Below are 23,640 nucleotides of genomic sequence, written 5' to 3'. Positions count from 1 at the left end.
AAGCCTGTACAATAAAAGCAGATGAAGAGGAAAGGCATGTTCCTAAGAGGCAAGGTCTATCCTGGTGACCCATTGTTTCTTTCATCTATACAGGACCACCGAACATCACAGGAAGAGCTCAGTGCAAGGACAAGGCCAGCTATGGCAGCTTACAGTCTAGTGACAGATGCACAAAAGACAACCGAAGATGGCTGATGAAAGTAGGGTCACTGTTAGTGAATGTAGAGGAAGTTCCTAGCAAGATTTGGGGAGTTCTCCTTGAAGATACTGATTACTAAGCAGAGGGATGATTCTATCCAGTTCAGGACTTGATGGGGAAAGGGAAGAGGTGATTACCTCAGGTCTTAAGAGGATTTGAGAAAAATGGAGGGAACGAAGTTGTCTAGGTCATGGAATGGAGTCTCCAGGGGCAAAGCTGTCAGGCAGGGGAGGTAAGAAGTGGTTGGAGTCAGATTAAGAGTCAAACATCCGATGACAACCTCTGACTCCTATGCTCGAATCCATAAATCTGGTGTCCCTTTACTGCCCTCTCCCCCTTGAGCAACCAGACTTTCTGGAGACTGAATACAAATAACAAGGATTATTATGTGTTGGGCAGAGTGACAACTGCTTTGCAGTCATTTAAACTTACAATGGCCCTATGATGTAAAAGATGTGGCCCCGTTCATGTTGAAGATGAATTTATGGGTTCTCGAATAAAATGACTGCTGTCCTCTCCTCCCAACTCTCTAGGGAAGCCAAGCTACTGGGAGGCAGACTAGAACCTAATCATGGTATTCTGGCTCCAGAATGCACTCTCCACAAAGGTCTGTAGAAGCTAGGAGGTTTTTGGTGCCGGGAAGCCTTCTAAAACTTTCTACACAGTTCTATGCCAAATATAAACACTACCATAGTAGTATTAAGAGATCTGACATTATTAGGGCCAGAGAGATGGTTCAGGGAGGAAACTGCTTGCTTCATGAGCATGGAGACTTTGGTTTGAATTTCTATTACCCACATAAAATTTGGGCGACATATTATATGTCCGTAAACCCAGTGCCCTTAGAGGATTGCTAACAAACCAGTCAAACTAAAATGGTGGGCTCCAGATTCAGTGACAGAACCAAAATAAAGTGGAGAAATAACCAAAGAAGGTACTTAATACTGACCTCTGGCTTGAGAACATACAGAATGTTCATTCAGCATGTACAGGTACACCACATACTCATACACCACACACACAAACAAGTACTCACACACCACACATATACACACCACACACAACCAACCATACACACATATAAGTACACACACACGCACACACACACACACACACACACACACACACACACACACACACACACACACTCACACATCTATCAATATTAATTTCCTTTTAGTGGAGATAATCTAGACAATGTTTAAATAAGTCTTATAAAACAAAAATTTATTTATTTGTTTTTTGAGAGAGTCTTGCTTTGCAGCCTTGGCTGGTCTGGTAGTTGGTAATGTAGCACAGGTTGGCTTCAAACTCACCCTCTTGAGTAAATGAGACTATAGGTGTGTACCCAGAGAAAGACGATCTTTTTTTTTTTTTTTTTTTTTTTTTTTTTTTTTTTTGATTTTTCAAGACAGGGTTTCTCTGTATAGCCCTGGCTGTCCTGGAACTCACTCTATAGCACTCTATAGACCAGGCTGGCCTCGAACTCAGAAATCTGCCTGTCTCTGCCTCCCAAGTACTGGGATTAAAGGCGTGCGCCACCACTGCCCGGCTCTGAGAAAGACGATCTTAAGCTCCACATTATGGGTCCACAGAGTTTGCTTTGAGGTGCTTCCAGACTCCTTCTGTCTCTACTTTGACTTTTTCTTTAGTGCCCATGACATGCTATTGTCCCTTAGAGTCAATAAAACTTTCTGGTTCTCAAGAGCTGATAGCTTTGCTTTTTCAGAACTATTATGCTTTTTAGATTTTATTTCAAGTCTAGATTTTACCATGGCTTATTAAGGATTTTATTGTACTGTATTCTTAGAGCAAAGTCTCTCTCCTCTGTATACTGTATACAGAGTGTTTTATCCCACATGTAAATGCAGACTTTGCTTGCTCTCTTAGAAGTGTATTGGGAGCATGCCTAAGTTACAATAGTGCTTCTAACCCATCTGTAGTAGTGGGTATTGAAGCCCTCCAAGCTGCATCCCCTTTTTCAAGAAAGGGAAAAGAGAGAAGGAGCTAAACAGATGAAAGACGATAACCACTAAAAAAGAAAGGTGTTGCAGTGTGTATCTTTAATCCCAGCACTCAGAAGGCAGAGGCAGGTGGATGTCTGTGAGTGTGGAGCCAGTCTGGTCTACAGGGTAAGTTTCAGGACAATTGGGGCTACACAGAGAAACCTTGTCTCCAAAAATCAAGCCAAATAAACCAACCAAAAAAAAAAAAGGCTGAATACAAACCTTGATAGCTTTATAGAAGGGCTTTTTTTGCTGACATTCAATATGACAACCCCGGAATTATCGTTGGCTTCCTAATAACACCTGTATTGCACTTGCAGCTTTTCAAGCAGACTCTGTTCTCCCTCAGGAGAAAGATGTCATATATATTAACTGTTTTCATATTTGCCAGGTGTACTTCAACAATGATGGCCAGAGAATCAGATTGGAGAAATGCAAATCAGGGCTTGGGATGTGGCTCAGCGGGTGAGGGCTTGTCTTGTACGCACAAGACCCTAGGATCAATCCTGAGGCAAAAACGCAAAACACAACAAAATATCACATCTTATCTATATTACCAGAGGATATTTATGGCACAAAATAAATGTTTTAGAAAACTCATTAATCGTTAGAATTGAGCTTTTGGTATTGTTTAACTTTTTTGTTGTTACTGTCAAGTCATATTTTCAATCTCAGAGCCAGTCATTTGGTCTTCATATCCTATGTCCACTGTTCTTTTAGGACTTGTAAGCATGGATAAACAGTATTTTATTATCCTGATCAAGTATGGGAGACATCCCTTTGCTGACCTACTTATAATCAACTGTGATCTCCTAGAGGCGATCGAATTGATTGACTCTCTCCTCCCCAATTAGCCACAGGAGTGGATCATACATCATCCTGCTCCATCTGAAAAATCCAACTCAGTGATTGATTTTACAGCTGCCTGTGACTGCAAATTCCTCAGCAAGAATTCCAGCAGGTGAAGAGGTATTTCCTATAACTTGCTTTAAATTTCCTTAGCATTAGTATCTCAGAACAGCCTGCCTGGTCTCTCATGGAAGGAGAGGCAGTAGAATAAGGATCTATCAGCTTTATTGCCTAGTATGTATCTTTAATGCCTAAGTAAATCTCTTGTACTGAGTAGTCTGGACTTAAGTCATTTTAACTTTGAAAAACTCTCATCGTGATTATATCTCTGTGGCATTCATGTCCTTGCCCTGTTATGAAATCAGTCATCCCTGCACTATATGGGTCTTTTATCTTTAAATTAACTTATTGTTATTACCATGTATGTACCTGTATGTTTGGGTCAGGAGAGAATTTTATGCAGTAGGTTTCGTCCTTCTACATTGGGTTCTGGAGACTGAGGTCAGTCATTCTGTTTGCATAGCAAGCATCACTGCCCACAGAACTATCTCTATGGCCCATCTTGAACAATATTGCTTGAGCAAAGAATGAAGACAACAATCTAAATGAACAAGCATTGTTTGCCCCAGAATGCTGTTGGATTAAGCTCTTTCTTGTTCACACCCTTTTCATGGAAAATAAAGGAAAATATCCCTTTATAAAAATGAGAAAATTCATTAAATGCAAATGGAATTTTCTTTTAAAGTATTTTTTAAAAATCTACTTCATTCTTAGCCAAGTGTGGTGGTATACACCTTAAAGTCCAGCACTTGGGCGGTAGAGGCAGGTGGGTCTCTGGGTTGAGACCAACCTGGTCTACAGAGAGAGAGAGAGTCCCAGGAAAGCCAGATCTACACAGAGAAACCCTATTTTGAAAAACAAAATGAAAACATCTACTTCATCCGTATGTACAATGTGATATGACCCATTATAGCACTAAATACCTTACAATTTGTATGTGTGTGGTGGGAACACAGAAGCCACGGATTGAGCAGAACCATGCAAATACACTAATGCTGGGCTGGATTCACAGCATCTTTCAGAAAATGTGTTTGGGAAATATACTGAGGAATCTTGGGATTATCTTGGTTTCAACTTTTACATTCAGTGAGGAGAGTAATAAACCTTCTTTTTAATTAAATAGAATGTTTTTCTATTTTATGGAATAGATGCCTCAGGCATTGCTACTAATGAAGCAAAATACAAACAAAACATGTAGTCCTCCAAAGACTACATTTTCAACAGAATTTCCCAAATAAGTCTCTTCTGTTTTTGTCCTCAAACAGTATCATTCTTGTTATTGTTCTTTCATTAGTTTCCCAATGTCAGTATCAAGATGAACCCTTTGTTTACCTGAGAAAACTTCTCTAATATTTTAAACCTTCAATAAAAATTGTGTTTTGATAAAAACCTGTTTCATCATTATTTAACATGTATATGCTAAGAATCCTGGTTCTCTCTGTTTGTTTGGTCAATGGAGCTTGGAAATACATGGAACTTTGTGGAGCCAGTGTGTAGAATAACAGAAACAAAATGTATATATTCTCATACAACAAGCAAATGCAGAAATGTGGATCAAACTGAGGGTGTATGACATTGAGGCAGGGTTAAGTGTCAGTTTTGTGAAATTGTTATTCGTTTGTTAATTATGGAGACAATGAAAGAGGAGAGAAGGAAGATGCAGTGTTTAGGGAGAAGATAGCTAGAAAGTATGTCTATAATGTTGCTTCCTCTTTTCTGTCTTTGCCTTTCTCTTCTTCTCTTCCTTCCTTCACCTGTCTACCTTCTACTTCTAAGAAAGATGACACAGTAGCCACTATGTTTACATATTAGGTGAGGTAGGGGGACTCACAGACCACGCAAAGAAACAAAAAAGGAAGTGTGCCTGGTGTCAGCCTAGGAAAAAAGGAGAAGAGCACAGAATGTTCCTGGGAAGGAAGTCCAGGAAGACTGGAGGGCAAGACTGAAGGTAGAAAGGTCTCCGGTAAGGCTGTTAAGTCTTGGAGAATCAGTGTGTGCTTCAAGGAAAGAACAGACAACGTTCCATCCCAACTCAGAAAGCTATGAAGAGCTGCAATGCTGCTCATTGATAGTGGTAGAGTATTTGCCCCACTTGTATGAGGCTCTAGGGTTGATCCCCAGCACAGGAAGTGAGGAGGCTGGGGCAGAGAGAGACAGAGAATATATACTTATTCCTAAATCTAATGATTAGTTAAAATGGAAATCATAAAATTTGAACAAAATTCTTTTGATGTAGCTTTAGAATAGAACCTCAAAGAGCATGTTTAAAATTCAGGTACTAAGCTGGGAGGTGATTCAGTTGCTGGAGTTCTCCTGTAGGCTGCAAGGAACCCTGGGTTCTATCCCCAGAGCTGCAAAAACCAGTCAAGGGAGTGCATACCACTAATGCCTTGGGAGGTGGAAGCTAAGGTTAAGGAGTGGAAGGTCATCCTTTACTACAGAATGAGTTCGAGGGAGGCTTGGGCTGCACATGATCCTGTCTCAACAATGTATCAAAGACTTCAGGATTATATGAAGTATCTGCATCCGTTTCCTCCTTCCTCAGCAAGGACCTAAAACTGACAAAGCAGTCAATGAAGGCTGGCTTCGAGCAGTAGAAGCTGCTGTGCCTGTGAACTGGCAAAGCTGACTCCACAGGCATGCAGGAGTTCACCAAGGCGCCTACATGTTTTCAGCATCAACACTCATAGGTACGAAATGCCACAGAAAACACTTTCCAGATGCATAATGCGTTTGTTTGCAGTACTGGGAGTTCAACCTGATGCCTTGAGCATACTAGGCAAGAGTTTACCATAAAGGTTATGTCCCAAGTCCTTGGTTTTATGCTGTAGCACAGGCTGGGCTTGAATGGGCACCTTACCCCGACACACCCCAAGGCTGTGATCATGTGCTTGTGATACCACGCCTAGCTCATAAACTTAACACTTATAATACCAGCTCTCAACAACAACAATAACAACAACAACAACAACAAAACCAACTTCTTTCTTCCCTTTCTGTCCTTTCTGTCCCCACTCACCCCCTTTTTGTTTTGCTTGTTTTTTTTTAATTTATTTTATTTTGGAGTAGTCAAACATATACAAATAAAATCATAGTCAATTTGAGATCCCCATCCCCCACTGAGTCATTCTTTTCACCATAAGAGGGACTTAGAGGTTGTGTTCATATTTCTTCTTCATGTCGTCTTATTGGTTCTGAAAATTAATTTCAAGCTCCTATTGTACTGGAGGTAAAAGCCCCACTCCTCCTGCGGTTTCCAGTAAGAAACTTCTGTTAGAAAATGCCTCTGCAGGGTCAGGCTGAGATGTGCCTGGCCGAGATCAGACTCACTGTCCACAGGAATGCAGTGTGAGCCACACCTTCCTCCCAAAGCATCCAAAGTCCTACATGATCAATTCAACCATTCACCTTCACACTTTCATAGGCTTACCTTTTCATGGGATTATCCATTTTGGTTGAAACTTTGGTGCATTTCCTTTTTGGTTTGGCTTAACAAAGAGGGTATTGAAACATATACATTGTCTTTTTTAAAACGTAGGACTATATTCTCTTACTCTGGCTTGCCTGGAATATCTAGTGGGACCCTGTTGAGGGGCAGAGAGGGGTGGATCCCTGGAGCTCATTGGTCAGATACTCTAGCTAGCTCTAGGGTTTAGTGAGAGACCCTGTCTCCAAAAAATGTGGAGAACAATTGAAGAGGTCATCTGACACTGATTCTCAGCCTTCACACACATGTGAACACATGTGCATATACATGTGCACATACTACATAAACATATACATAAAAACACACGTACATTATTTAAAATGGAGAGAAAGAATTAAAAAGAAAAAAAGGGGTTAAGAGCCCTTGCTGCTCTTCCACAGCTCCTGAGTTCAATTCCCAGCAACCACACGTGGCTCACAACCATCTGTAATGGGATCCGATGCTCTTTTCTAGTATGTTTGAAGACAGCGACAGTGTACTCGCATAAACAAAATAAATAAATCTTAAAAAAAAGAAAGAACAAAAGCATATAATCTAAAACTTGGTAGGGGGAATCATTATTGGGCCCTGGGTCTTTATGCAGACTTTGGTTTCAATTTTTTAATCTATATTTTAATTTAGCTTATTGATTTTTAATGGCCTGCAGCCAGGCGACATCTTTTTCTCAGCTCAGCAATTCAATTCAAAGCTCAGGAAACAGATGACTTGTGTCAAGTTATGAAGTAGTAGCAGCTCAGTTGCATCCATACAGTGGCAAACACATATTCTGGATTCAACATGAGAAGTGCCATTCAGGTATACACTCATGCTTGAGCAAAACAGAAGGCCTGAACTTTTAGGACAATGCTTTTTATTCAAGGGAGAAGATAATGCTTAGACATTTCAAAGAAGTTTCGGAGAAGAATTTAAAAATAGTTTAAATTTTAAATTGTAGTTGTTATTAAACTACCATACTATATAATTTAGTGAGTACAAGGCTCCAGATTACGTGGACATTCTTTGATGTTTGATGAAGTTCATTTTGTCTGGTGAGATGGCTCATTGGGTAAAGGCATGTGCCAAACTTGGTTACTTGAGTTTGACCTCAAATCTCACAAGCGTGACCCCACAGGAGTACCCCAGCTCTTCCTGTATCACCACCAACAGATAAATGTTCAAAGAGGAGATATTACTCTCTCTGTCTCTCTGTCTCTTTCTGTATTTCTCTCTCCGCCTCTCTCTCTGCCTCTCTTCCTCCCCCCTCTTTCTTTCTCAGTGTTTTGTAACTTCTTCTATAGGTCAGGTTTGTCTTGAACTCACAGAGATCCACCTGGCTCTGGCTTGCTAGTGCTGGTATTAAAGGAGTGTACCACCATTGCTCTGCTGGACGCTAATCTTCTATGCTGAGGGGTTGTTATATCATTAGTTATATTGTTTTCCAAGACATTTTACAGGACAGCGAATTTGACTGTACGGCTAACCTTCGGGACTTTCCATGTGTAGGTCATGTGATTGCTGGGCAGGGACATCCTGTTTACCTACTGACACATTCTCCAGAACTCCTCATGGAGTCTCCCATGGAGAGTTCCTCAACACAGAACTGAGTGGATGCTCCAGCAGTTAGTGACATCACAGAATACTGAAACACCCAATTCCAGCATCTGTGCCTGAACTTGGCTATTGACCTCTTTTCTGCCATTTCCTGTTTCAAGATAGAAAAATATTCCATAAAGGAGCCAGTCAACTTAGAATAGCGACAAAGACAAGAAACTGCAACGCCAAAGCAGACTGAGCATTTACTGTAGGTAAGAGATTCTGCTAAGCACTGCTATCTTAGGTAATCAATACAGCAGACATGGGAGGCATATTCCTGCTAGACCTTCTATTTTACATAAGAAAATTGTAGCTCAGAGGAGCAGCTCTGGGGAGGGGCAGAGCTCAATTCAGGGGTCTGATTCTGGGTTCTGTGCTCTGGCTCATCAGCCTGGACCAGGCAGTATAAAATATTTTAGAAAAGCAGTAATGTTTCTCTAGTCCCTTGTGCTTCTAATGCAAATTTAGAATAAGAGGTTTGCTCATCTCTCCAATCTTTCCTTTGCCCATCATTTCCTCTTCCCCTTCTTTTTCTCTTTCTTTCCTCCTCTCTCTTCTTTCTCTTTTCCTCCCTCCTCTTTCTTTCTCTCTCTTCTTTCTTTCTTTTTTCTTCCTTCCTTCCTTCCTCCCTCCCTCCCTCCCTTCCTTCCTTCCTTCCTTCCTTCCTCCCTCCCTCCCTTCCTCCCTTCCTTCCTTCCTTCCTTCCTCCCTCCCTCCCTCCCTCCCTCCCTCCCTCCCTTCCTCCCTCCCTCCCTCCTTCCCTTCCTTTCCTTAGTGGCTCTTGCTCTATAGCTGTCCTGGAACCCACTATGTTGTTCCTTCCTGTTGACCTTGAACTTGCAGGAGCCCTCCTGTCTCAGTCTCTTAAGCATTGGGGTTGCAGACATACATTAACCATGCCCAGCCTCACAACACTTTAAAATTATATGCCTGGAACTATTGATACACCCATGGGTTGAGGGAGATGAACAAGAAAAACCCAGTTCATTTCTGTCCTCTGCTCTCTATTCTCCTTCACACAGGGCATGGACTAGACAGTTTTAGAACTTGTCCGTTGCCATCTCATCTTCTGTGGTTCAGCTTTTGAAACCAGTTTGTCTGTAATTCTGAGTGAAGATACTGAACTCTGCTGAAAGATTTTAGTCTTATAGTTGCCCCCAAAATATTTTGATATAAATATGGCTTTGGTCTTGTGCTCTAGTAATGTGATGAGGATTCCTCCAGTGACTGCTTGCCTTGTGGCCATTTACCCCACCAAAGCTATTAGGTTTCGTTGTTGACTCTTAGTTAAAAAATTTCCATATGTTCTGACCTGGTGACACGTAAACCCTGATCATACAAGTAAAACAAGAAGACTGGTTATTTGATATCACAATCCAACTCAGCTGGTACACAATAGAATAACCCCGTTCCCACTGGTGCATTAGCACTGCAGAGAGAACCATAGATTATTAATTAGGGATGCACAGGAGAGAATTTGTCTTTCATTTGTTAATTTCCAATACAAATCTAATCCTAAGAAGCTACAGTTGCTGTGTATTCATTTCTCTTCTTCAGTACCTTCCTTTATATCATCATGTAAGAACTGCCCAAAGAAATAAAAAACAAAATTGCCAAGTGGATTGCTTAATATGCATTTCCTCCCACCTGCCTGTAGAAGTGTCTGAGGAGAGAATCGGCACCAGCACTGGCATTAGGTGAGGAGTCTACTTACATGTGGGAGTGCCAGTCAACCTGGGTGCTTGCAGAGCAGGCTTTGGCAGGCCACCAGACATGGTATTTCATCATCAGGCTTTGCCCCAGAGGATTCTGAGTCAAGCCGACACATGTAAGCCCCAGAGTACAAGAAGGAAGTTTGTTTCATGAACCAAAACCTCGAAGGAGGAAGCAATTTTCCTTGACTTTTATTCCCACTTTCTGATTTTCTTTTCTTTTTTTTTCCTACCTTCTGTTTTGGTTTTCCCCATCAGACTTTTCCAGCATATTTAATTATTCTGTCTTCTGTGTTTCTGAATGCACTGTCATGCAAACGTATCCCTAAGAGATGTGCTGGCTATTTGATTCAAGAAGATTATTAGGTAATAAGACACTAAAGTGTCTAATGTTTATTGAGCACTTACTTAGACTGAATGTTGTGCTAAGATCTGTATGGGGCTTCTTAGGTGTCTCTTGGGATCCTAGTATTTGGGTGCTATTACCAGGCCTAATTACAGCTGAGAAAGCCTAACATGGGATGCTTTATAATTCCCCAGAGATCACAGGGTTAGTAGGTCTCAGAGCTAAGGGAGAATTCTTGTAGGCGATCAAGTCACTCCCTTAAGTGATCCCTTATTTCTGCAAGTGCAAACAGCTCTTGTCTCAGTGTTCCAAGAGGTGTTGGCAAGATCTGGCTCGCCGCCTTCAGGAAGTGCCTGCAGTGTTATTACATTTCTTTAAGCCAAAGGGAACTAGATCAGAAGACAGTTTGACAATCCATTGCATACATACGTGAGCACACTATGAATACATGATCTATCAGGCAAATCCTTGGACACCTTGAAGACTTACATTTCCAGGAAAACTTTGCACTTCTGTGGTTTATAGTAACTGTATGTGGTTTAAGTTTGAAGAGTATCCAATATGCTCCTTTGACAAATGTTTGTCCCCAGCTAAGGGTGCAATCTGGGTCTGGGCTGGTAGATGTAACCTTTACAGGGTGGGGCCTAACTAGTGGAAGTAGGTCACTAAAGGTGAACTTTAAAAGATTTACCTACCCTCAGTTCCCAGACTTCTGCTTCCTGATCCATCTTGGTAGAAATAGCCTCCAACACGAGGGCTCATGGATTGAACTGACCTATCAAAGCTTTCCTCCCGCATGACAATAAGCTGAACACTCTGAAACCCTAAACCAGAATAAATCCTGCCTCCAAGTAATTTCTGTTATGTATTCTGCCACAGCGACTGGAGAGGTAGCCAGTACTGTAATGTTCCTAATTTCCAAAACAGGGTTGCAACTAAAATGTGTTTCACAGGTGAGCGGACAAACTGTGTCAATCCAGAAAAAGGGATGCCTTTCATCAATAAAGAGATGATCCATCAAGCCATCAGCAGACACAGGAAATTTAAAAACATGGCTGTCAAGTGAAAGAAGCTGATCAGAAAAGGAAGCATAATGTAAGACTTTCATGCAAAAAGACAAAAGTACAGGGACAGGAAAACATCAGGTATTTCCATGGGTTGACGGGGAGAGACAGGTAAACAGGCGGAGAACACAGGATACTGTGAAGGATGGAAGAACTCTGTATGTTGCAGTAATGGCAGACACATGTCACTGCAGCCTTCTGAACATCTACAGACCAAGACTACACCGTCATTGAATCCAAATGTAAGCTATAGAAATTCTCTCCAAGGGTAGTCAGACATTCCTTTAAGCCTAGCACTGGAAAGGCAAAGGCAGTAGGATCTTTGTGAGTTTGAGGCCAGCCTGGTCTACAAAGCAAGTTCCAGGACAGCTAGCACTACATAGACAAACCTTGTCTCAAAATACCAAGAAAAAAAAATCTCAACAACAATATATCGCATCTGTCTTAGTTAGGGTTTCTATTACTAAGAAGAAAGACCATGACCACGACAACTCTTATAAAGGAAAACATTTAATTGAGGCTGGCTTATAGTTTCAGAGGTTTAGTCCATTATCCTTATGGTGGGAAACATGGCAGTGTGCAGGCAGACAGGTGCTAGAGAAGGAGTTGAGCGTTCAACAACTTGATCTGCAAGTAACAGGAAAAGAACTGTGTGCTACTGAGCCTAGGCTTAAGCATCTGAGACGTCAAAGTCCACCCAACAGAGAGACACTTCTTCCAAAAAGGCCAAATCTTCTATAATAAAACCATACTTCCTAAACTGTCACTCCCGATGGGCCAAGCATTCATATGCATGAGTCTATGGTAGACATTCTTATTTAAGCTTCCACAATGCCACACAGAAAATATTTAAAATTTCATGTGATATATAATTTCTAACATGGAAGGATTTCTAAATTAAAAATAATTTGTGAACAGTTATGCGTACAACACACATTGTTTATGTATTGAAAAAGGAATTTAAATGCAAAAAAAGGTTTATACTGAATTACAATCATGTATATTTTTATTATAACCAGTATGAAATAATATTTAAGTTTTGTAACAGGAACATACTCACACATCTATTATGATGAGGCCATCCTAAAATGTGCTGTACCAAAGCAAAATATACATATTAAGAGAAGCTGGTAGGAGAAAAATGTGACCCCTGAATCCTTCCCATTCAAGCTATCTACCTAAAACTGTATACACACACACACACACACACACACACACACACACACACACACACTAGAATGAAGCCTAAGGGTTCAAGTTCTCACACATGCTCAGCAAATACATTCAGTCTTCATTATCTTTTTGAAATAGAACACTGGCAAGCAGAGGCAGTAGTGAAGAGGTAGGACCAGCAATATTTCCCTCTCCTTTCTACCTTTTCCATGTTTCTGTTGCCTACTCAAAACAAATCATTTTGGAAGAGTAAGTGTCTCTATTACATATTCATTGTATGCTACAAATATTAAAGCCATGTGGCTGGAGGTGTGGTTCGGTGGTAGAATACATGCTTAGCATGTGTAAGGTCCTGAGTTCAATATCCAGAACCCAAACAAGACAAAGCAAACCACTACAGAAGAAAGAGGCCCCAACTTAGGAGATGCCCTAAGGCTATGCTCTCATGTGGGACCCATTTTTAATGGTGAACTCTGTGTCCTATGTTCCTGCTACATTAGGAACACCTTGCTTAGGAGTGGCCCACTTGGGTAGAAAGTGGTGGGTGTGCTCAAATAGGTCAGGGATTTTTTCCCCATCTCCATGCCCCCTACTCTTCCTAGCATCACACATTTTTCTTTGTTCCTTACTTTGGAGGCCTGGCTCTGGATGTCTAGTCAGCATTCAGAGGCCACTGAATGGAGTCTGTGTTTGAGCAGAGGGGCATACATGACGGACACATCATCTCACAAAGTAAGGGAGAAAGAAAAGGAGAAAGGAAGAAATGAAAAGGGAGAGAGAGAAAAGGGGGGAGGGAGAGGGAGAGGAAAAGGAGAAGGAGAGGGAGAGAGAGAGGGGGAGGGAGAGGAAGAGGGAGAGAGAGAGGGAAAGGGGGAGGGAGAATGATAACCATTGTGATGGGTTGGTGGGGGGGGAGCTGATACAGCTTCCTCTGAAAAGTGAGGTTTTGGTAACTGGGTTTTGAAAAAGAAAGGTTGCCATCAGATTATCCAGGAAAGGACAGGGCTGGAATTTTGCCTAATTTTTCTCCATGTCAACCTTGGAAGGAGCACCACACAAAGAGACTAGTTCCTATCTGCCACCATTTTCAGCGTCCCCATCCCCTCTACTGGGTCTGGTAGATGCATTAATCATTCAGGATGTCCATCTGTGTTGCTGTCATCTGGGTTGCTCCCTATGGTCAGAAAAGCAGCTGACAGGCAAATGCCAGACACTTGGCTGTTTGGGCCTTGAGTGGTGACTGAAAGAGGAGTTACTTCTCTTTGCCTACATTTTAATGTTCCCTGAATCCAATTTACTCTCATAGAATTAGACACTCATGCCCAGGGAGAATGGAGCAAAGTCAGTTCCTTTTGGATATCTTGGACTAATATAACTGAGGTTTAAACATCATCGGACGATCTCAACCCAGACACAGGAACACACAGACACACACACAGACACACACAGACACAGACACACAACAGACACACCCACACAGACACACCCACACAGACCATTCAATCAGTAATTATTTGAACAATTTGGTTTTCACCTAGTTGGTTAATGGATGTTTGGTTTTAAACACAGAACGGCAGTGTCAGCCTGACCTGACTTCTTCCCCCTGGACCCAGGTACGTCTCAACTTCACAGCAAGCAGCCACCAAATCTTCAACACAAGGGTCTTTGAAAGGCACACATCCAAACCACAGCAGAGTACAACCATGAGCTTTGATATACCGGGAAGTTTACTAAGCTAGGGGATATTATTATCAAAATGAACCTTTGTTTAGCATATATGGAGTCTCTCGGAAAGTTCCCCACAAAATTTAATTGTTGGTTCAGTATGAAGTTCTCCAAGAACCAGAATTACTGTGATCTCCTCAGATGATGTAAACCTTAGCAGGTGCTGGAGGCTACTGGCATCAGCATTCCTTCAGTGCGAGTCTCTGAACAATCCCTCAGTTTATCTCTAAAAGTGCACCTAGAAAGTTTTAGTCCTGCTTCTAGAAATGAATCAGCAATTGTCAGAGAGTAAATAATATATTCCAACTCTCTGCACTCTCCTTCAGAGTCTAAGACACATTTTTGGGTTGGCAGAGCATGTGAAGTTTGTGTATGCCTGTGTGTGGGGTGCATGAGTGTGGTGTGCACACCTGTCATGTGGAGGCTAGTGGAAGGTCTTGGGTGTTCTATGTCACTTCCCTTCTTATTGTTTTGACATTGAATCTGGAGCTAGGCCAGGAAGTCCCAGTGTCTTCACCATGCTGGATGCTTTTTCTAGCTTCTTTGTTCTTAACAACCTTTGGGCATCAATACTTCCATTTCATAGAGGAAGAGAATGACCTTAGGGAGGTACCCCTTCACTGCCTTTGCTGTGACTGTTATGAACAGCAGCAATAACTGTACTTGCCTCTGAGAAGATCCTCTTCTTCTGAAAAACATGACTTCAAGAATCCTTGAATACATTCATAAACTAAAAACTATACATACTCCTGTACTAGAGAGTTAAGCTGTATATTCAAGACAGTACAGGGCATTTTATGAAGTATAGGAGTTAACTCCATCAAAGTCTTTGGATAAAGGAGAAGACCTATCCTACTTGTGATAAGAAGACTAATGTTTTATATTTTTGAATATCTATACTTTTTTTGTTTCCTTTTTTTTGAGACTGTGTGTGTGTGTGTGTGTGTGTGTGTGTGTGTGTGTGTGTGTGTAGCCTTGGCTGTCCTGGAAATTGCTCTGTAGATCAAGCTGGCCTTAAACTCCCAGAGGTCTGTCTACCTCCACCTCTCAAGTGCTGAGATTAAAAGTATGCATCATCACCACCCAGCCTATGCTTCTGGTTTTTGCTACAAGGTCTCAGTGTATAGCTCTGGCTGGCCTGGAACTCATTATATAGACCAGGCCAACCTATAGCTCATAGAAGCCCACATGTACATGCTTCCCAAGTGTTGGAATTAAAGGTATGTGCTGTAGTGACCAACTAGACATTCTTAATAACAAGAGATAGCTGCTGGCAAGGTGGTTCAGTGGGTTAAGGGGCTGGTGATCATGTCTAACAACCTGTTTGATCCCTGGAAATCTACATGCTGTAAAGAGAGAAAAACAACTCCCACAAGTTGTCCTCTGACTTCCACATGCACACACAAATAAATGTAATTAAAAAATCTACACCCCCCAAAAAATGTCTGCAATTATATGCAGATTGTACTTTTGTGTGTGTGTGTGTGAGAACACATATCTGCTTCTGTTCTTTAGTCATATCAAAGGGGTTTCCAATATTGTTAATAACATTTTTCAAGTGAAAACAACCATAATTCATGTGATAGCAAAACATGTGATAATAAGAGTATATTAGCAGGCTAGAGAGATAGTTCAGTAGTGAGCTTTTACTGAGGACCTGGGTTTGGTTCCCAGTACCCATATGGCAGCTCAGATGGTTATCTGTAACTCTAGTTTCAGGGGGACCTGATGCCATCTTCTGACACCTGCAAACATGTAGTGCACATTCAGCAACAAAATGGTCCATACATAAACCTTTAATCTTAGTACTCAGCCTGTGGAGGTAGAAAGACCAGTAGTTCAAGGCCAGATTCAGTTGCACAATGAGTTTGAAACTAGCTAGGGTTACACAGATCCTATCATAAATAAGAAAACAAAAGAAAACAAAACCAAAAGTGAACAATAGGACATTGGATCCTGGGGTATTATAGAATTGTTTTCCATATGCACAGCCATCATACTTTATGATACTTGATAACTGCTGGGCATTACCCAGGAAGCCAAACTCAGCACAAATAAGTGGACTGCAAGAATTATCAGTACAAATGAAAGCAGACATGGATACCTCCATAAATTCAGTCATCACCCTGGGTGGCATGTGATAACCTATAATGGTGTCTTCTGATGACAAAGGGAATCTTCCTGTTGGAATTGGGTATTCTCAGGTGTGTTCCTGAGTAACCATGCTCTCATCATTAATATTTAAACTTATCCAGTTCATTCAAGGGGATTAAAAATAAGGATACTTTCTTTGAGAAAGAAAGGATGTGTGGCAATGTGGCTCATTTAACAATGTCGGCACAAACCTTTGACTCGATTAGTTTTATTTGTTGAGATTGATATGAGCATCTTATAGAAGGTGAAGTGAGTTTCATCTGTGCATTAAGAGCGCAGTAAGCTCCAGGAGAAGTGCCATTGCATATGGCGTCACTTGGAGCCAAAAGGCTGCAGCCCCTTGATTCTTTGTGGACCTGTATCAATCTTTCTTTCTGCCCCAGCATCTCTATATCTCCTCCCTCCCTACCACCCGTACTCACACATGCACTGTCATCCTGGGATAGATGGAAGTTTATTCTGCATAAACAATTTGTCCATTGGCCATTCTCTGAGTCTGCCAACCAGGTTGCCAAGTCCGATGTCGACACCTGTCCATTTGGAACAGGAATGAAAACAGCCACTCATTTCCTAGAAATCATCAAACACCCTGTCTGTGAACAACAGCTCTCCCTTAACTGCAATATGGGCCAAACATGAATGGGTCACCCAGACAGATAATTGCTGATCAGATCCTCCAAGTCTCTCAGTGTCCTCAAAATTGAAACTTTTATATCCCTTCAGTACAGCGCAGTTTGGGGAGAGTCGCCATTTTAGGACTGGGTAATAAGCTGCTGAGACCTCATCTTGGTTATGGAATTGGATTTCATTATCAAGACTTGCTAGGGAGAGGATAAAGTCAATGGGTATTTTCAGGTGGTTTTCAAAATGACATTCTCTTTGTGGAGATAACACAAAAATTATGTCCAACCACATTACAGTTAGATTCTGGAAAATACAAATACTTTCCCATGGAATCAAGGATATCTCTTACCAGCCCCCAACCATTGTGAGTGTGTGTTTGAGAATTTGAGTACTGGAGGCCCTTTGGACACTTCACCTCACGCCTTTTTCTTTGTGAAAGACTATCTTCATCTTTGTGAGGGAACATCCTCCTGAATCTTCCTCAGTAAATATTTTTAGTTGCTGCTGCGAATGACTTGCAGATGACATGTCACCACTAAAGTGAACTTTCAGAGCAGCCTGGGCCCTGCCTTTGGGAGCTTCCTGCCTGGCAGAGGCTGGGGACTAATGTGGGTTTAATGTTGTTATGAGCCAGGCAGCTGAGCCGGGCAACAATACGAGTCTGTTGGACATGTCTTCTGGGTTGTCACGTTCAATTTGCACATGACCTCCTGGCCAAAAAATGGGAAAGAAGTGGTAGAATGTGGGACTGAAAGCTCATATTATTGCTTTGACAGCTTCACTCATCTAGAAGTAATGCAAAATGCAATTTATATTTATACACTCTGACCTCCTGCACAGAAAGGGAAAGTATCTAATGATGGGCCGAGCTAGTGGAGGAAGAAACAGATCTCAATACAGCTGGAATTTGTCTACGTTTCTGCTCTTCAACCATTCAATTACAGTCAAGAGACAAATGAAGCAGGGACAGTGTGCTGGTGAGGTAGAGACACAATTATTTTATAGTGACTGGCTTCTGGCTTTGAGTCTTGGCAAGGGAAGCCACAACACGCCTTATTTCACTGGAGACAGATAATCTGCTTGCTCCCACCGGACAAAGGCCCTCTGCTTGTAGGTGCATCATTGTGCCCATCAGAGAGGAGAAAAGACACCAACCAGTCAGTGGCACTCCGAGTATGCACTTGGAAGTTCTTGAGAGAGGCTGACACGTTAATCCTATTAACCAAGATAAATCAAGTCAGGCCTGGTGGTAACTGGGGCGATACTCACTTTTGAGTGGAAATAGGCAGAAGGCAGAAAGCATCATCTCATTCTGTGGGTCAGGAAATTTACTGGCTTTTATGTGTCCCCGAGCAGCTTCATTTTGAATAGAATCTATCAGCTAACTGGGAGAATGAGGACTAAATCGTCAGATATGACCTGAGTATTCTGACTAGTGTTTTAAATGAACAGTGATTTCTCGTAAAAGTTGGCTGCCTGGGGCAGGGGAGAAAATTCTGAGCTTTTCCTAATGCTGGAAAGGGACAGAAGCAGCCACCTTCACAGAGCTGGTGGCACGGCAGAGAACTGTCAAGCTACAACTTTTGGTTTGGTGGAGCGTCTTGCTAGAGACCCATAGATCAAACTTGAGAAGTGAACAGAGACAAGAGGGAACAGGGGCTGTCAAGGTAGTAGAGTGTTGTAAAGTGTTTTCCCATGTTACTATTGATTCATTTTTTTCTTCTTTAGGGGATTAAAAATAAACCTCTCCTGCTTAAGTTTTCCTAGAGAGCGAACTTTTCTCTACTGTATCTCCCCATTACATCTCACTGCTGACTTCTTATGTAGAATGCTCAAATATCTTTTTTTTCCAGCTGAGCACAATGGACTCTCTGTGGAGAAATAGTGTATAAACCCCTCTCTCAGAGAGAATCGGTTCAGTTTCTCTGTTTTATCAGTTTAGGGCACAAAGTTTTCCATCTCCTGGAAGGAAATCATCTGCGGAGTTCAGCTGGTCAATTTCTCGGGTTTCCCGCGTTTTGACAGTATTGATTTCAAGTCTTAGTAACTTCTCAGTGATAGCGGAGGGTAGTGAGTGAAGTGAGAGAGGCACACAGGAATCAGATGCGGGGGAGGGGGTGTTCATCTCCTTGGGGACATCTATGAGAGATGTACTCAATGTACATATCTTTATGTACATTGTATGTGAGGTGTACACCATAGGAAGAGATGTACTTATGTACACTAGATAAGGTATAAGGACTAGCCAGAAAGCCAGGGGAGGGTGGGCTGCTGTCTTTGATGAAGACAGTCTCACATCTACCCTCCTCCCTTTGGAAACACAGATTGCAGTGAAGATATATAAATGGGGAAGAGCTGAGGATATGGTAATACCTGTCACATGGCCCCCTAATAGGACTAGCATCTCCTTTGTCCCAAAGACAAAATAGTAATGTAGTTTCAGGAGCCCCGCTTTGGTTCACCTTTCCAGTCAGCTACCCTCACTGACCTGGATTCCTAATTCTCCTCCCCCACTAGGTGATATCACCACCATTGACTCCCTAAACTCACCAAGTATTGAAGATGCAGGCACAATGTCTGGGAGACTCTGGCACCACCAAAACTCTTACTTAGAATATATTCTATACTGACTTCTGGAAGGGCTGGCCAGGTAAGAAGTGGTGTGGTTTCCTAAATACATCAAATTAGTTATGGTCAGGAGTCTGTGAAGCCAGAATACAGCTCCAGCATCACACCAAGTATCTTGTGGAACACACTGTCAACTGGGGATGCAGGCTCAGAGGATGGGCACTTCCCAAGCAGGTGAGATCTAATTAGAGCGCTGCCCACCTTTACCTGTTCAGATGTGGGTTGGGGTTGGGGGGTGAGCAGAAAATCATGCATAATTCTTCCTATTTTGATCCCAGGGTTATGAAATGCTTATAGGACCATTTGGCTGAGGAAATAGATGAGAGCATTTGATAACTAAGCCGGGCGAAAGCTCCTGGGAGTAATCTTAAAATCCCTTTTTTCCCCTACTCTCCACCACCATCCTACAAAGTATTTCTCTTCCTCAAGCCCACTTTGTCCAAAGAGTAAAGTGTAAACAGATTCTTTTATTTGAGGACCGCTTCTCAACAGAATGTAGTATGTAGCCTCACAGGTCCAGAACTCTCTCACCACCGAGCTCCTTGGTGAGGGCTGGGCATAGATGCAGTCCTGAGATGCAGGTATGGGGTGTCAGGAATGCTACCCCTACCTGAGGCCTTCTAGAGTGCTAGGGGCTTTTAAGATGCTAGTTCTCTGCAGCCAGCCCTGCAGGAGTTAAAGCCCCAGAGAGACAAAAGCGAGGGCGCGGTGGCTCCTTTTCTCGGCTGTCAGCTGCAAATAGAACCGCTGCCCTCTGGACTTTAACTCCCGACAGAAAGGGCATTTTATTACAGGCTATGACAAGTTGCAGGGAGACCGCGGAGAACTCAATAAGAAGTAGCGGCGAGTGGAATCAAAAAACGCTCGGAATGTTTGGAAGACTGAGCGAAGATGGCTCCAAATGATAGGTGTGAGCGAGACTCAGGGTCGCGGCTGCAGGCTGGGCGGGGTGGGAGCCGCGCGGATACACTGCCCGCTGCGGAGGATCAGATCACATCTTTGAGCCTTCGATGGCCTTGCAACCGATACCCAGAGCCCATGGCCTACAGCACCCTCTCTGTAGCGGTGCCGGCGATGATTGTCCCACAAAAAGCTGGTCCTATACCCTCCCCAAATTTGCAACTTTCTGTGTTTTTCATTCGCAGAAGGGAAAGGGCGTCTTCGCTCTCCCGGGCTGTTTTCTTCCTGGTCCTCTGAGAGAAGATGTCCTTCTGTAGTCCCTGACCAGCCTTTTACAAACTTCTTTTAGACTTTATTCGAGTTATCTCCCCACCCCTTCTGTTTTCCTCTTCTCATGAAGTTAGATGAGAGAGAGAGAGAGAGAGAAAGAGAGAGAGAGAGAGAGAGAGAGAGAGAGAGAGAGAGAGAGAGAGAGAGAGAGAGAGACTCCAGAGCAGAGACTTTTTTTTTCTTGTCTAGAGTCTTTCGAGGTACTGATTTCTCAGGACTGGAGAGTGTGTTCTTCTCCCTGTCCTCCCCCTCCCAGCAGTTCTGTAAATGTTTTAAATCACTTAAGTCCAGGGTAAAACGGTCCAGACATGTAGAATTTGTTCTGCTTAAAGTGCGCTGTGGAGTAGGAGACCATCCCAGAACATAAGCACCCCAGGTGGATGTGGATCTTGTAGGATTCAGGTTGGCCTGAGGATGGCAGCTCAGTTGGAGAAGGTTCAATGACTTCTGAGGAACCCTGGAATACAAAAGGTGAAACGTGTTTATTCTGACTTCAGCCCCAGAATGCCTTCCAAGAGAGTTGGTGGTTGCCAAAGCTAGCTCCCACACCAAGCTTGTTTACTTGCAGGGTCCAGCTCAACCCAAGCTAGAAAGATCTTGGACAGTATTACTCAAGGCACTGTGCCAATGGTTAAAAAAGAAACTACAGGTCCCCTTTCCTCTTTCTTTCCCAAAACTTATGTAAGTGAAGGGTGAGCAATCTTGTCTAATTTCAAAATCAAGGTAGAGATAGTAGATACATTATAAATTCATAGCTTATGACATGAATGCTTCCCTGATCCCTGTATCCTGCTTGGTAAAACAAAACAAAACAAAACAAAGCAAGACATAGCTGGAAGCTTTTAGGTTCTTGTTTAATTGGAGAAATTGTAAAAAAAAGAAAAGAAAAAAGAAAAAAGAAAAAAAGAAAGAAAAATCCAATGCTCCACACAGACAAGATCTTGGCCCCGTTTTTTCCAGGTCCCCTCCACTACACAACAAAGCAGCTTCCTAAGTTTGTTTTCTCAGCCCCAACCCCACTTTTATGTCCTCTTTTCTTTCTTTTCTGAACCATAACTTCTTTTTCTGTCAAAGCATTCTGATTTTGGTAAATATTAATTATTCGTTCTCCCTGGAACCCTGTTACATTCCCTAACCACCTGCACCAGGGTACAAGCAGACCCCCATCTCCAGTGTCTAACAAAAGTCAAAGAAAGTTCATGTGGTTAGAATTGAGTCTGAACAATGCCCTGGGTCCCCATTGTGTCCTGAATCACAGCTGCAAAAAAATGAATATTAAAAGTAAATAGCTTCAAAACTAAGAGCCCGAGGGAGAAACACTTCACAAGACAGAGGATTTTTACTAACAATGAGGTTGTAAGATGAACATAATGAGAGCTCTTGCTTTGGTCATGCTGAACCACTAGCAACAATTGGATCACGAAAAGAAAACTCTGTTTCTCTCCTCTTGCTTTATTTTGTTAGAAATCTTTTAGAACTAAACAAATGCAGAAAAGTTGTTCTCTAAAAGGCTGTCTGCTTATTACTGATGGGAAGAGCTTTGTGAAAAGGTGTGGTTCTTTTTATTTAAAAAGTAACCTATGAAGTAATTTTTAAAAACCTGTTAAAAAGTTCCTTCAGTATTTTGATTTTGAAACAGTTAGGAGAAAGACTTTGTAAACGAATTTACTTTCTTGGCATGCCTATGTAAATGTGTATCCTTTAATATCTGAGCGGGTAATAGGACCTTAGAGGAATAGGAGCCAGGTTGGGGATTGTACTCTCCGACCATGTGTGCATCTTGGAAAAGTAAAAGCAAAACTTAACATTTAAGCCTATGAAGTCTCTCTCCTTCAATCTGGAATCTTGCTCTAATTTATACTCCAGAATATAACTCCAGTCCTTGAGCTTTCCTTTTCTTATCTGTGTCTATACACCATGTCCTTCTCTTCTCCTGGAAAGGGCAAATTGTTGAAAGAAAGAGTCATACATCTTGAATTTCTCCCAGATCCTTCTAGGAAGAAAATGAACTGGGAGGAGAGTGAGGCAAAGCCACTGGAAGCTATGCCCCTGAACCACAGTCATTCTGCACAGAAAGGTCACCCACAGACAGTCGAAGGAAGAAATGTCACTGTAAGTGAAATCACTCTGGTTTAAAAACAGGTGCTCTTATTGTGGGAAGAAGATTGGTAGGAATAACCTTTGGGAATTGTATGATGGAGGCGTGAAGTGGGAGCAAACTTGTAAGGAGCAATCAATGAGAATGGGATCCCAGGAACCCTCCTCCAGTCCTAACTTTTGCAAGCAGTTCAAGTATCTTGCTGAAGTTCTGGAAAATGGCCAGCAAGGGAACACCACATGCTCTAGGAATGCAGTAGGCTGTTTCACCTCCATTGGTAAAACAGTTGGGGGCATTGGTTGTTTGCACTTTTCCTCCCTTCTGAGACTTGGAATAACAAACTCAAGGGGTTGCTCTCACCCTTGTCTATCTTCCTTAGCAAACTTGACATCGTGGAAGAAACATGACACGTGGATTATTAAAGAGCAGCTGGCTGACTTTTAACCCTAGCTGCATTGCTCAGACCCTATTACCTGTGCACTTATACCAGGAAGAATTACAGGGTATGTGAACCACAAAGAGGAGATGAGAAAACAGAGGTAAGAGGTTGTAAAAATATCAGGGAAAGCAGGATGTATATCTTACGATGTTCAACACTTAAATGGATGAGTAATACATTTCAGAAAATTAACTGCTTCTTGAGGAACGAGGTCAGTTTCTAAGTCCAAGGAGAAAGAGATGAATTTGAAGAAAGTGCAGCATCTTCACGCTGA

General features: G+C 42.2%; 1 long non-coding RNA gene across 3 annotated transcripts in view; it reads left to right on the top strand.

Moving 5' to 3' along the window:
* LOC116102381 overlaps positions 1–23,640 on the top strand; it is a 67,220-nt gene that overhangs the window by 27,781 nt on the left and 15,799 nt on the right. For 2 of the 3 annotated variants that reach the window (XR_004123122.1, XR_004123120.1), the window contains exons 1-4: positions 10,152–11,326; positions 19,489–19,621; positions 22,817–22,941; positions 23,307–23,466. This is a non-coding gene — a long non-coding RNA (uncharacterized LOC116102381). Of the gene's footprint in view, positions 1–10,151; positions 11,327–19,488; positions 19,622–22,816; positions 22,942–23,306; positions 23,467–23,640 lie in introns of those variants that run through there. The other variant, XR_004123121.1, reaches the window with a different exon arrangement.

Source organism: Mastomys coucha, unplaced genomic scaffold, assembly GCF_008632895.1.
Source record: "Mastomys coucha isolate ucsf_1 unplaced genomic scaffold, UCSF_Mcou_1 pScaffold21, whole genome shotgun sequence".
NCBI classification, from domain to species: Eukaryota; Metazoa; Chordata; class Mammalia; order Rodentia; family Muridae; genus Mastomys; species Mastomys coucha.
This window is presented reverse-complemented; position numbering and strand designations above follow the sequence as displayed.